Source organism: Nycticebus coucang, chromosome 1 (genome assembly GCF_027406575.1).
Source record: "Nycticebus coucang isolate mNycCou1 chromosome 1, mNycCou1.pri, whole genome shotgun sequence".
NCBI classification, from domain to species: domain Eukaryota; kingdom Metazoa; phylum Chordata; class Mammalia; order Primates; family Lorisidae; genus Nycticebus; species Nycticebus coucang.
This window is the reverse complement of record NC_069780.1, coordinates 93,409,153-93,422,437: the sequence shown is the minus strand read 5'-3', so window position 1 is coordinate 93,422,437 and position 13,285 is coordinate 93,409,153. Positions and strand designations below refer to the sequence as shown.

Here is a 13,285-nt window from a genome sequence, read left to right as displayed (position 1 = left end):
GTGTAGATATAAGTTTGTGTATGCTCAGAGAATAAAACACGCGATTTGTCTTTAGAAAAATGGCAAATGGCCTTTGGATAAGACATAGCTGAAAAAAAAACCCTTCCTTACTCTGAAAAATATAACATTGAATTATAAAGCATCTTGTACTTTTTTTTTTTTTTTTTTTGTGGAGACAGAGTCTCACTTTATGGCCCTCGGTAGAGTGCCGTGGCTTCACACAGCTCACAGCAACCTCCAACTCCTGGGCTTAAGCGATTCTCTTGCCTCAGCCTCCCGAGTAGCTGGGACTACAGGCGCCCGCCACAACGCCCGGCTATTGCATCTTGTACTTTTTATAAACTACATAGTATAGTCACGTCTGGAAATTTTTAGTCTGCTTCAAAATGTACACAAAAAAGGCTCAAATTTTTATATGAGCATTCAGCCATTCAGCTAGTGGGGTTCTATTATAATGGTAAAAGTATCCTTTACATGGGGGCACAAGATATGTTCTTTTCAATGTCTCCTTTTGCAAAAGTCTTCTCAGAGTCACAGTAGAGTAAAAGGGACAAACCAAGATGAAAGGTGATGAGAAAGATAAAGAAGGTAACCAACAGAGAAACTATTGGTACCACTGAAAGGAATGGGAAACAATGGTCTATCTTGTAATATACCCTGAAACCACAGACCTCAGTCACTACCTGGGACTCTACGTGGATAATACCATCTGCTATGTGGGTGGCTGACTGAAACATCATATTTCATTTGGGAGCCTGACATAACATAGATTTAGCCTCTATGAAACCAAATAGATGTTTACAAAATTTGGATAAGATTAGGTTTCGTCTAATAAAATAAGCCGTCAGCTCAAAAAAAAAAAAAAAAGAAAAATATAAAGCACAAAATCAGATGATGAATATGACCCAACTATAAAAGAAATGTAAAAATACAAAAGGATCAGAATCATCAATTCAAAACAAAACCTTAGCTCTCATTTTTAATTCAGCTATAAGTTGTTTATAAGTGAAACATTTAAACCATACGAGCTCCTTCTTCTCCACCAAAGAAACGAGATCAGACATGAAAAAGTAGGGAAGGGAATGATCCTTTTATAACCCCTATAATACATGTTCTCATAATGTAAATTATGTCTCAGACTTGGGTTTTATACTTTCCATATTCCAGAGGGGAGAATTAGGATGCAATGTTTAAGGGACACACCTCAAATTACACTTGACACTAATTTGCAGAAAAAGGATTTTCAACATCTAGCACCAGCACACTGCCATACCAGACACAGAGTTTTAGGCTTTTAAGTGGAGAAGGTGGCACTCACAAAGTCTTATGAAAATCAAATGGTATAGTGTTTTTGTTTCAATAGTTTGATATTGCACATACAAATTTTTTTTTTTTTTTTTTTGCCCATCTCCCTAACTGGCCAGCTAGCTACCCTTGGCCCTCTGAGTGTAAGTATCTGTGAGTAGCTAAAAAGATAACAGAGAAAAAAAAGATACTTGGCGTGAAGTTCACCTAATTTGATGATGATGATTCCTAAGTAGTAGATTTTAGATTATATTTGTTTTCATTTAAACTTTTCCGTATTGCATGAAATTTTTAAAATGAGAGTGCACCTTGATAAAATGTTTTAGAAGTAATTCATGATAATTGTGGAACATCTGGAAAATATAAAAAGTATACCAACAAAAAATAAGTAACACTCCTTATCCCTGTTAACATTTTGGCATATTTGGACCACAATTGACTTGAATATTCAATTTGGACTTCTGCCTTTTTGTATCAAGTGTTTTCCTGCATCCATTACTATTTTGGAGTTTGGGGAATAGGATTCTATTCCAGGAGTCCAAATAATGAAAAGTAATGGTGGTCTGGACAGGGGTAGTAAGAGTAGAAAGGAAAATAAGTGAAGAAATAGGAGAAATATTTACAGATAAAAGTGATAGAACAGAGTGATGGATTTGGATGTGTATTTTGAGATAACTTTCAATTTGCATATTTTATTTCCACAATGTAAAGGTCTCATATAATTTTATCATAAATCATGTACAAAGAAGAAAAGGGCAAAAGTATCTTCATTGGAGGGACATAAACATTTCTTACAAAGTCAGAATTTCAAGTAGTGAGTTTCGGTGCCAACATATTTACCTGAAGAGTATTAAGAATAAGTTTATGGGCATTATATTTTCTAATAATTTTACTCAACAGTATGAATATGAATGTTCCATTCTATTCTATTCTGAGCATCAGATAACACAAAAAGATCTAAAGGGGCATAAGAAAAAAGTTCTGGCTCTTAACCAGAAGATTCTCTGGCATATTTCTGTTCCCTGTCTAAGAGTGAAGTCTATTAAAAAATCCCAAACTAAAGCAAACTCAACACCTCATACTGCTTCAATAATTGAATTTTGAGGGCCTAAGCTACAGAAATGAAATATATTCTATATACAAAACTAATGGACTGATCTATGAAGAAACACACTTTTTTTTTTTTTTTGCTTCACAAAAGCAATCAAAAGCACATTTGGATATTATTAAAATGAACAGATAAAATATTGCACAGGGCTGAAGAATTAATTTTAAAATCTTTCTTTAAGATAAATAGCTTATCAACTACATCTTAAATGTCATCACTTTGGATGACCAACTGAGCAGATTTACAGACAAGTGCATGGCTGAAAAGGAATGATTTTGGTCTGTCATACGCTATTATGTCCAGAGATGTGGGCAGCATCTCCACCTCCCCTGCCTGTAAGAAACCTGCCCTCTGTTACCACGCAACCTCTGCTGATTAACAAGGACAAGACCACACTCCACATCGTGCATAATTCTTCAAAGAATTTTCTCATCTTAAGAATGGCTCAGAAATAATCCATTCAGGGGCAAAATCAAATCCCAGCAAGCACAGGTAAGGAAGAAAGAACTGTCAGCATTTCATCCTGCTGTACAAGTCACACACTGTTCTTATCAGAAATTTGCTTTCTTAGCTTTTCTTCATGCATTCCAACCTATCTTCGCACACTTTGGAGTTCTTTTGTGATGAAATAAGTACTCTACTATATAATCACTGGTTGCTGGTTTTATGCCTGATTAGCCTAGTTTATGGCATTCCAAAATCAGTTCATGGAGGCATCATGCATTTTAGGAAAAGGCTTCCACACATGGCCAGCAGCTATCCCTGACTGGCCTTTCTCTGCAAGGTTGATGCAGCCACTCCATCAACCTTCTAAATGCTCAAGGTTCCTTGAAGAATTGTAGGGTTTATTAATCCAGGTCACAGAGCTCTGTTTCCTTGATTACTGAAATAGAAGAAGGCAGAACAAGGTCTGCTCAGGGTAAAGGAATAGAAAGACAACCATGTGAAGGTCATGTTAAGGTCATTAGAGGTCAAGCTCTGATAAACCCACATCCTACAGTCTTTCTTTTAGGTGTCAAGACAGAATGATGGAAAAAAAAAAGAAGCAGCAAATTTTCCTTCCCTCCTGGGGAAGGAAGCTTCATTTTGGAAGATTCTAGTGCCAAAGGACCCAAAAAGAAGGGAATCATTCATCTACAGCCTAAAGAGATTGTTGCAATGAAATCAAAGATTTTATGAAGAAGACTCCATTGGCAATCACAAGAAGAAGATGATGGTATTAGGTATTAGGAGGTGGGGGCTTTGGGGAATTGATTAGATTTCATGAGGGCAGAGCCCTCATGAGTGGGATAAGTGCCCTTATAAATAGGCCCAAGAGAGCTCATTTACCCCCTCCACAAGAGGACACAGCAGGAAGGCATCACCTATGGACCAGAAAGCAGCCCTCACCAGTCACTGAATCTACCAGCCCTTTGACCATAGACTTGCCAGCCTCTAGAACTGTGAAAATAATTTTCTGTTGTTTATAGGCCACATAGTTTGTGATATTTTGTTATAGCAGCTAAAATGGGCTAAAGCACCTTCCCTGGGCTTGCCTCAGCTTTTGTTGTGGGGGAGAGCAGAAGGCAGTTTAACCAGGACCCAAAGGATTGATAAGGACTAAAATGATGGAAGTTTGGTCGTCTGAAAAGGTCAGAAAGTTGGCAACTTCCTCAGTTCAGTGTGCAAGGCAGGGAGAGCATAAGCCCTCCTCCAAAGGCAGAGGCTGTAGCTAAGGCCAGGAATGATGTCACATAAGCATTGCTGAGGTCACAGAAGCTTACCCATCCTCCCCTCTGTCTCCTCATTGCCACCCAGTCTCCCCAGCCAGCTGTCTCCACACCTATCTGCACACACCTACAAAGCCTAGGAAGGGTCAGATATCATCCAGGCACTCTAGGTACAAAAAGGTGGTGGGGAAATAGGGAAAGTGCTGGGAAGGGGAGGCTCACATGTCTGTGGTAGGTGGCATGGGGGTGAGGGGTACCGGGGAGGGAGCAGCAGGGACAAGGGGATTTGTTTCTATTGATAACTAATTTAATCTTAACCCTCATCATCATTACTTTCCAGTCTTCCCTTCTCACCCCTGAGTCTCCCCCGCTACTGCCCTCCCCCACCTCTAGCTGACCATGGCATCTGAAGCAGAGAAAACATTCAAGAAGTTCGCTGCTTTTGAAGACTCCTCAAGCAATGGCACTGAAATAAACAACAAGAACTTCTCCAAGCTGTGCAAAGACTGTGGCATCATGGATGGCAAGACGGTCACCCCCACAGATGTGGATGCTGTGTTCAACAAAGTCAAGGCCAAGAATGCTGGAGCCATCACATTTCAGCAGTTCTCAGAAGCAATGAAGGAACTGGCCCAAAAGCAGTTCAAGGAAAAGAGCCCAGACGAAGGCCTGCAAGACATTTATAAACTCATGGAGGGCAAGAGTCCAGCCCCCAGTAACTGAATGAGATCCTCTCACAGCAGCCTGATAAGAACTCTGGGAAGAGAAAAATCCACCTTCCCTCTGTACTCTGGACTCCCCTTCCCTTGTGAGTGCATGGCTCTAGCCAGAGTGCCTGCCCACAGCTGCATCTAGGCCCTAAGAGAAGCAGTCCCATGTCCAAGGCAGAGTAAGAGCTCTAAGCACTAGTTCCCAGTATCCCAAAGCCATCTTGGGAAGGGGAGGAAGAGGGCTCAAATCCATTATTTGGCCCATAGAAAGCAACAACAGTGGGTGCAGTGGACCATCTAACTGACACCAGCAAGTACACCGGCAGCCGTAAGGAGCGCTTTGATGAGAGTGGCAAGAGCAAGGGCATCACAGGATGGGAAGAGACGACTGACAACTCAGGCTGTGTGAGTAACTACAAGGGTGCTGGCACTTACAAGAAGAATTAGACAGGAGCCTCATCTTAGCCTAGTAGCCCCCTGACCCTGCATCTTTAACACCAGGGAGCTGGGGAAACAATAAACATCTGAGTGTGCAGGAAAAAAAAAAAGATTCTGTTGCATTATTGCCCTTTACAATAGGTAAGGGGGTGGTGTGTGTAGGATTACAACTCCTGGTTATAAATAATAAAACAACAGAAGGCCAGCTGAAATGTTACATTCTTAACCCCCAAACAAAACTTCTTTAGTCTTCCCAAACACATTGTTGTACTTTTCTTAGAAAAGCAAAGAGGAAATCAGAAGATGAATAATCCAAACTCTTTGGAGCTATATGGAAACAATCTGATATTTACCTTGTGCTTTAGCCATTCTGTTTGCTAAGAGGAGTTCCCTTGTGTTCAGTATCTTGGAAACAAAAAAGGAAAAAAATATGTCACAGGTATTGGGAAAGTAAGTGCTTGTATTAGTAATAGAAAACCACAGTAACGTGAGGAATTATTCTCAGAAAGACCTTAAATCCTCTCTCACCCCACAGCACATGGGAGGCCTAGAGATCTTTAAAAATAGGAGGAGAAGGATGGATAATATCTCTTAGCACCACAACCTTCCTGGAGACTCAAGATAAAAGTGTAACCCTAGGGTCCCATCTTTCATCAGCTTCTGCTCATTGCTGAGAAAACAATGTTTGCTTTCTTATGTGATGAACAAACCTTTGTGTCCACTAAACTGAATTAATGTTGACATCTGATGAGGGATTGAGGCTACAGAGGCAAATGTGAACAAAGGCTTATTTTATGAACTGGATTTGAATATAAGCCTCTACTGACGATGCTGGAATCCCAGAATAAGGTTATACAACCAAAATGCTGCAAAGAGGGATTCATTTTGAGTATTTTTATAAGGCCCACTAGGAGAACAGTAATGAGGTAAAGTCTATCATGAAGTGGATTCTAGTGAAAAACAGGAAAACAATTAGTTTATTCCAATGTTCCTTTTTAAAAATTATCTTCTTTTTCTTTATATCATGTACTCTCTTGCTCTAAGAGTGAGCCTTCCTTCTGTGACAACTATAGCCCAGATAGCTCTATTACAAAATTTTTTTTCTGTGCACACAATATTTACATCACTACATTTCTGCAGTCTGTAGGCCTCAAGGGGTGATTACATTAAATTTATAAATGGCTCACAAAGAAACCATTGTTTGATACCTAAGCACAAACTATTCAAATCACTTTGCAGTCATGATCAAAGATACAGAAACAAGGCTGGTTAAGAAAGTAACATGGATATTACAGAATTTGATCATAGCCTGCAATCTGTGTGCTCAGAGTAGAATCTTTCAGGGATTCACAAGGGCCCTAAGATGCCTAGGACCTAATTCCCAGCTACCCAGAAGCTACAAATTCATTCTCAGGCAGAACACTTAGTGTGTTGGAGACCATCCTAACGTCGGACTGTGATGAGGAAGGCAGCATTTGTGCGCCTCAGTGGACAGCATGTGCAGCCTTCCAATGGCCAAGGGTCCATGAACTTCACTCCTGCTGTGAAAAAGGAAATCCCCCAAGAAGGCCCAGAGTAAGTGTTCTCCCGTACTCTCCCTGGATGCTTCTGTTCAGGCATCAAAGCTTCCTCTCCCCTGAGTGGCCCATGAGGACCCAGTGCCACCCTCCCTGCAAGGCCCTCCATGCTGGGCACACATGCAGGAATGCAGCCAATACAAATCTTTCCATCAAATGGGCCAAGAGTAGAGTAGCAGATCCATTTATCAGTCTTTTTCCCTGGTGAGTAAATAAGATATATGGAATGGGCGGAATTGTTTCACTGGGTTGAGAATATATCTGATGCACCCTTTTTGATTCCCTTGTAGGCAAAGGAAGATTTCCTTGCCCATGACTAGGTTTGTGGCAGAGGCCCTTAAAGGAAAACACACATTAACAAGAGAAAAGCATGCACATTTATTGTTTTGTTTACTGTAAGTTTATGTAGCATGGGAGCCTTCATAAGAAAATGATGACCCAAAAGGAAAGGGGAACTTGTGTGTTTTTATGCTTAGTTTTATTTTTTCCTTTTATTAAGTCATTTACACATAGACCATGAATACATTTATGCATTTGTAGGGTACAATGTGTTGATTTATTATACAATTTGGAGTGCTTACATCAAACTAATATAGCTTTCACCTCATTTACTTAATTATTGTGTTAAGACATTTATGTTCTATACTAGATAGATTTGACTTGTACCCTTGCAATATGCTCCATAGGTGAGGTCCCACCATTTACCCTCCCATCATTTACCCTCTATCAAACTTTCCCCCTCCCCTCCTATCCCCCTCCACTTCTCTCCTTTATCCTGGGCTATAGTTATGATCTGTCATAAAAAAGTATGAGTAATTATAAGTTGGTTTCATAAGTAGTTTTATGAAACTACTTATGAAAAGTAGTTTTTTATGAAACTACTTTTATGAAACCAATTATAATTGACTCTCATTGGATAAAAGTCTTAAATTTAAGACATGAAACTATAAAGATTCTTGGAGAGAGTGCAGGGGACACACTTGAAGTCAATTATAGTTGGTTTCATAAAAGTACTGAGTACTTTTTCTTCCATTCTTCAAATACTTTACTAAGAAGAATATTTTCCTGCTCCATCCATGTAAACATAAAAGAGGTAAAGTTTCTATCTTTTTTTAAAGGCTGCATAGTATATATACTATGGTATATATGGTATATACCATCTACATATATATATATGGTATCTATACTATGGTATATATTCCGTGGTATATATAGCGCAATTTCTTAATTCATTCATATGTGGATGGGCACCTGGGCTTCTTCCATGCCTTGACAATTATAAATTGAGCTTCAATGAACAATCTGGTACAAATATCTTTGTTGCAAAGTGATTTTTGCTCTCTTGGATATATACCTAGTAGAGGAATTACAGGATCAAATGGCAGGTCTACCTTTAGATTCCTGAGTATTCTACAAACTTCTTTCCAAAAGGAACATATTAGCTTGCATTCCCACCAGCAATGCAGAAGTATTTCCTTTTCTTCACATCCATGCCAACATCTGTAGTATTGGGATTTTGTTATGTGGGCTACTCTTATGTTGATATCTCAAAGTGGTATTGATTTGCATTTCTCTGATGATTAAAGACTGAGCATTTTTTCATGTATCTATAGACCATGTGCCTGTCTTCTTCAGAGAAGCTTCTGTTCAAGCCTCTTGCCCACAATGAAATGGCATCACTTGTTCTTTTCTTATTAATAAGTTTGAGTTCTCTGTGGAATCTGTTTATCAAACCTTTGTCAGAAAAATAACCTGCAAATATCCTCTCCCATTCTGAGGGCTGTCTACTTACTTTACTTACTGTGTTGTTGGCAGTGGAGAAGATTTTTAGTTTGATCAGATCCCAGTAATGTATTTTTGGTATTGCTTCAATTGCCTGAGGAGTCCTCCTCATAAAGTTTTCTCCCAGGGCGATTTCTTCAAGAGTTTCCCCTGCACTCTCTCCAAGAATCTTTATAGTTTCATGTCTTAAATTTAAGACTTTTATGCAATGAGAGTCGATTTTTCTTAGAGGTGAAAGGTGTGGGTCCAATTTCAGTCTTCTGCAAGTCGCCAGTTCACCCAGCGCCATTTGTTAAATAGGGAATCTTTCCCCCAATTTATATGTTTAATAGGCTTATCAAAGATCAAATGACGATAAGTGTCTAGCTTCATCTTTTGGTTCTCAATTTTGTTCCATACATCTGTTTTTGTGCCAGTACCATGCTGTTTTGATCACTATAGATTTATAGTATAGTCTGAAGTCTGGTAACATGATTCCTCCTGATTTGTTTTTATTTCTGAGTAATGTCTTGGCTACTTGAGGTTTTTTTCTGTTTCCATAAAAAATGAAGTACTAAGTTTTACAGATCTTTAAAGTATGATGGACATGCTTTAATAGGGATTGCATTAAATCTGTAGATTGCTTTGGGTAGTATAGACATTTTAACAATGTTGATTCTTCCCAGCCATGAGCATAGTATGTTTTTCCATTTGTTAACATCTTCAGCTATTTCTTTTCTCAGAGTTTCATGGTTCTCTTTATGGAGATTTTTCACATCCTTTGTTAGGTACACTCCCAGATATTTCATCTTCTTTGGCACTACTGTAAAAGGAATAGAGTCCTTGACTGTTTTTTCAGCTGACTATTGTTGGTATATATAAATACTACTGATTTGTGAGTATTGATTTTGTATCCTGAGATGCTGCTGTATTCCTTGATCACTTCTAAGACAGTGGTTCTTAACCTTCCTAATGCTGCAATGTGTTTTCATTGTTAAAAAGGGGTCATGACACACAGGTTGAGAACTGCTGTTCTAAGAGTTTTGTAGTTGAGTCCTTGGGTTTTCCAGGTATACAATCACATAATCTGCGAAAAGTGAGAGTTTGATATCCTCTAACCCTATATGGATACCCTTGATCACCTTCTCTTGCCTGATTGCAATGGCTAAGACTCTCATTACGATGTTTTACAATGTTAAAAAGCAGTGGAGATGGGTGGTGCCCATGGCTCAAAGGGGTAGGGCACCAGCCCTATATACCAGAGGTGGCAGGTTCAAACCTGACCCCAGCCAAAAACTGCAAAAAAAAAAAAAAAAGTAGTGGAGACAGTGGGAAACCTAGCCTGGTTCCTGATCTGAGTGGAAATGTTGTCAATTTTACTCCATTCAATATAATATTGGCTGTGGGTTTTCTGTAGATGGCCTCTATCATTTTAAAAAATGTCCTTTCTATAACTGTTTTTTTAAGTGTTCTGATCATGAAAGGATGCTGGATGCTATCAAAGCTTTTTCTGCATCAATTGAGAGAATCATATAGTCTTTGTTTTTTATTTTCTTTATGTGATGTACTATATTTATAGATTTACGCATATTGAACTAGCCTTGACACCCTGGGATAAAACCCACTTGGTACATGGTGGTATAATTTGTTTGATGTGTTGCTGGATTCTGTTTGCTAGGATCTTGTTGAATATTTTTGCATCAATATTCTTTAGTGATATTGTTCTATAATTTTCTTTTCTTGTTGGATCTTTTCCTAGTTTGGGGATCAGGGAGATATTTACTTCATAGAATGTGTTGGGAAGTATTCCTTCTTTTTCTCTGTTTTGCAAAAGGTTAAGTAATATAGGTACTAATTCCTCCTTAAAGGTTTGATAGAATTCTGATGTGAAGCCATCGGGTTCCAGACTTTTCTTTCTGGGGAGATTTTATATAGTTGATGCTATTTCAGAACTTGATATAGGCCTGCTCAACATTTCCACTTCTTTCTGGCTAAGTTTAGGAAGGTGGTATGCTTCCAAGTATTGTTCTATTTCCTTCAGATTTTCATATTTCTGAGAATAGAGTTTCTTGTAATATTCATTAAGGAGTTTTTGAATTTCTGAGGAGTCAATTATTTTGTCTTTGTCATTTCTGATTGATGAAATTAGAGATTTTACTCTTTTATTTCTGGTTAGCATAGCCAAAGTTTTATCCATTGACCTTCTCAGAAAACCAATGTTTTGATTCATTGATCTGTTGTATAATTCTTTTGTTTTCAATTTCATTTAATTCTGCTCTAATTTTGGTTATTTCTTTTCTTTGGCTGGGTTTGGTGTTGGAATGTTCTTCCTTTTCCAGTTGCTTGAGATGTCCCGTTAAGTTGTTGACTTCCTCTTTCCATTCTCTTGAGGAAGGCTTGCAATGCTATAAATCTCCCTAGGACTGCCTTTGTGGTATTCCACAGGTTCTGGTAATTCGTGTCTTCATTATAATTTTGTTCCAAAAATTTGGTAATTTCCTTCTTAATCTCATCTATGACCGAGCTATCATTCAGTATAAGGTTATTTAGTTTCCATATTTTTGTGTGAGTATGCAGATTCCTGTTGTTATCGAGTTCAACTTTTATTCCTTGATGGTCTGAGAAGAGACAAGGAATAATTTCTATTCTTTCAAATTTGCTGAGGTTAGACTTGTGACCTAAGATGTGATCAATTTTGGAGGATGTTCCATGGGCTGATGAGAAGAAGGTGTATTCAGTTTTGTTAGGATGAAATGTTCTGTAGATGTCTGTTAAATCCAATTGTTGAATAGTCTATTTAAAGTCTAAAATTTCTTTGCTCTGGCTCAGCACCTGTGGCTCAAGACACTAAGGTACCAACCACATACACCTGAACTGGTTGGTTCGAATTCAGCCCGGGCCCACCAAACAACAATAATGGCTGCAAACAAAAAATAGATGGGCTTTGTGGTAGGTGCCTGTAGTCCCAGCTATTTGGGAGGCAGAGGCAGGAGAACTGCTTGACCCAGGAATTGGAGGTTGCTGTGAGCACTCTACCCAGGGAGACAGCTTGAGGCTCTGTCTCAAAAAATAAATAAATAAATAAATAAATAAAATTTATTTGCTTAGTTTCCTATTGGAGGATCTATCCAACACTGCCAAAGGAGTGTAAAAATCTCCAACTATTATGGTGCTAGAGGATATCAAATTGCTCATGTCTGCTGGGGTCTCTCATAAATTGAGGGGCATTCTCTTTGGGCACATAAATGTTAATTGAAATCTCATCATGCTGAGTATTGCCCTTAACAAATATGAATTGATCATCCTTATCTTTCCTTACTTTTGCTGGTTTAAAGCCTATTTTATCCGTGAATAAAATTGCAACACCTGCTTTTTCCTGATTTCCATTTGCCTGAATTACAGATGTCCATCCCTTCATCCTGAGTCTTTTATCTATTTATCTTTTAAGGTAAGATAAGATTGTTATATATAGCAGATATCTGGCCTGAGTTTTTGTATCCAGTCAGCCAACCTGGGCCTCTTTAGAGGACAATTTAAGCCATTCACATTAATTGAGAGTATTGATAAGCCAGGTAGTATTTTGGGTGCTGAGTTTTTCAAAAGTCCAATGGACATTTTTAGTCCTTTCGCCATTGTGGAAATTGGGATTTGATCAAAAGTTTCTGAGTGAGTTTACTTTTTCGGTAGGGCATTGTGCTGGTCATTGTGGAGGATGGGTCTGAGAATATCGTAGAGAGCTGGGTTAGTTATGGCAAATTTCTTCAACATGTGAGTGTCATTAAAGTTTTTAATTTCTCCATCATAGATGAAACTCAGTTTAGCTGGGTACAGGATACTGGGCTGAAAGTTGTTTTGTTTTAGGAGGTTAAAGGTCAATGACCATCCTCCTGGCTTGAAAAGTTTCAGCAGAGAGATCTGCAGTCATTCTAATATTCTTCCCCTTGTAGGTTATGGTTTGTTACACCTGGCTGCTTGCAGAATTTTCTCCTTCATATTAACTTTGGCAAAGTTAATTATAAAGTGTCTGGGAGATAATTTATTTGGATTGAATCGTCCTGGGGTTCTGAAATTGTCTGCTATCTGAATTTCAGAATCTCTTGCAATGTTTGGTAAGTTCTCCTCAATTATCTCTTGGAGTAGAGCATCCATGCCTTTTGGAACATCCTTGTTACCTTCAGAAATTCATACAAGGTGAATGTTTGATTTTTTTGGAGTTGTCCCACAGCTCTCACAGAGAATGATCCACTTTTGCTCTCCACCTCTCCTCCTCTTTGAGGGTTTGGAAGCATTCAAAAGCTTTGTCTTCAGTGTCAGAAATCCTTTCTTCTGCCTGCTCCATTCTGTTACTAAGGGATTCTACTGTGTTTCTCATATCTTGGATGGCTGAAAATTCTTGTCTTAATGTGTCAAAATCTTTGGTGATTTTGTCTTTCAATTCATCAAATTCTTGAGAAAACTTATGAATTATTCCTAGAATTTCTAATCCCAGATATTCTTCCATTCTGTTAATCTTATTTTCCATCAAAATTCTAAACTCAATTTCTGACATCTCAGCCATTTTTTTATGAATAGAATCTTCTGGTGTGCCCGCTTTGTCATTTTGGGGAGGAGGTGATCTACTCTGATTATTCGTGTTGTCAAAGTTTCTCCACTTATTCTGCCCCATGATTATTTTTC

General features: G+C 38.4%; 1 pseudogene; it reads left to right on the top strand.

The window, feature by feature from the left end:
- The first annotated feature begins 4,521 nt into the window (after nt 1-4,521).
- Nucleotides 4,522-5,279, top strand: LOC128589834 (tubulin polymerization-promoting protein family member 2-like; annotated as a pseudogene).
- Nucleotides 5,280-13,285: the final 8,006 nt, after the last annotated feature.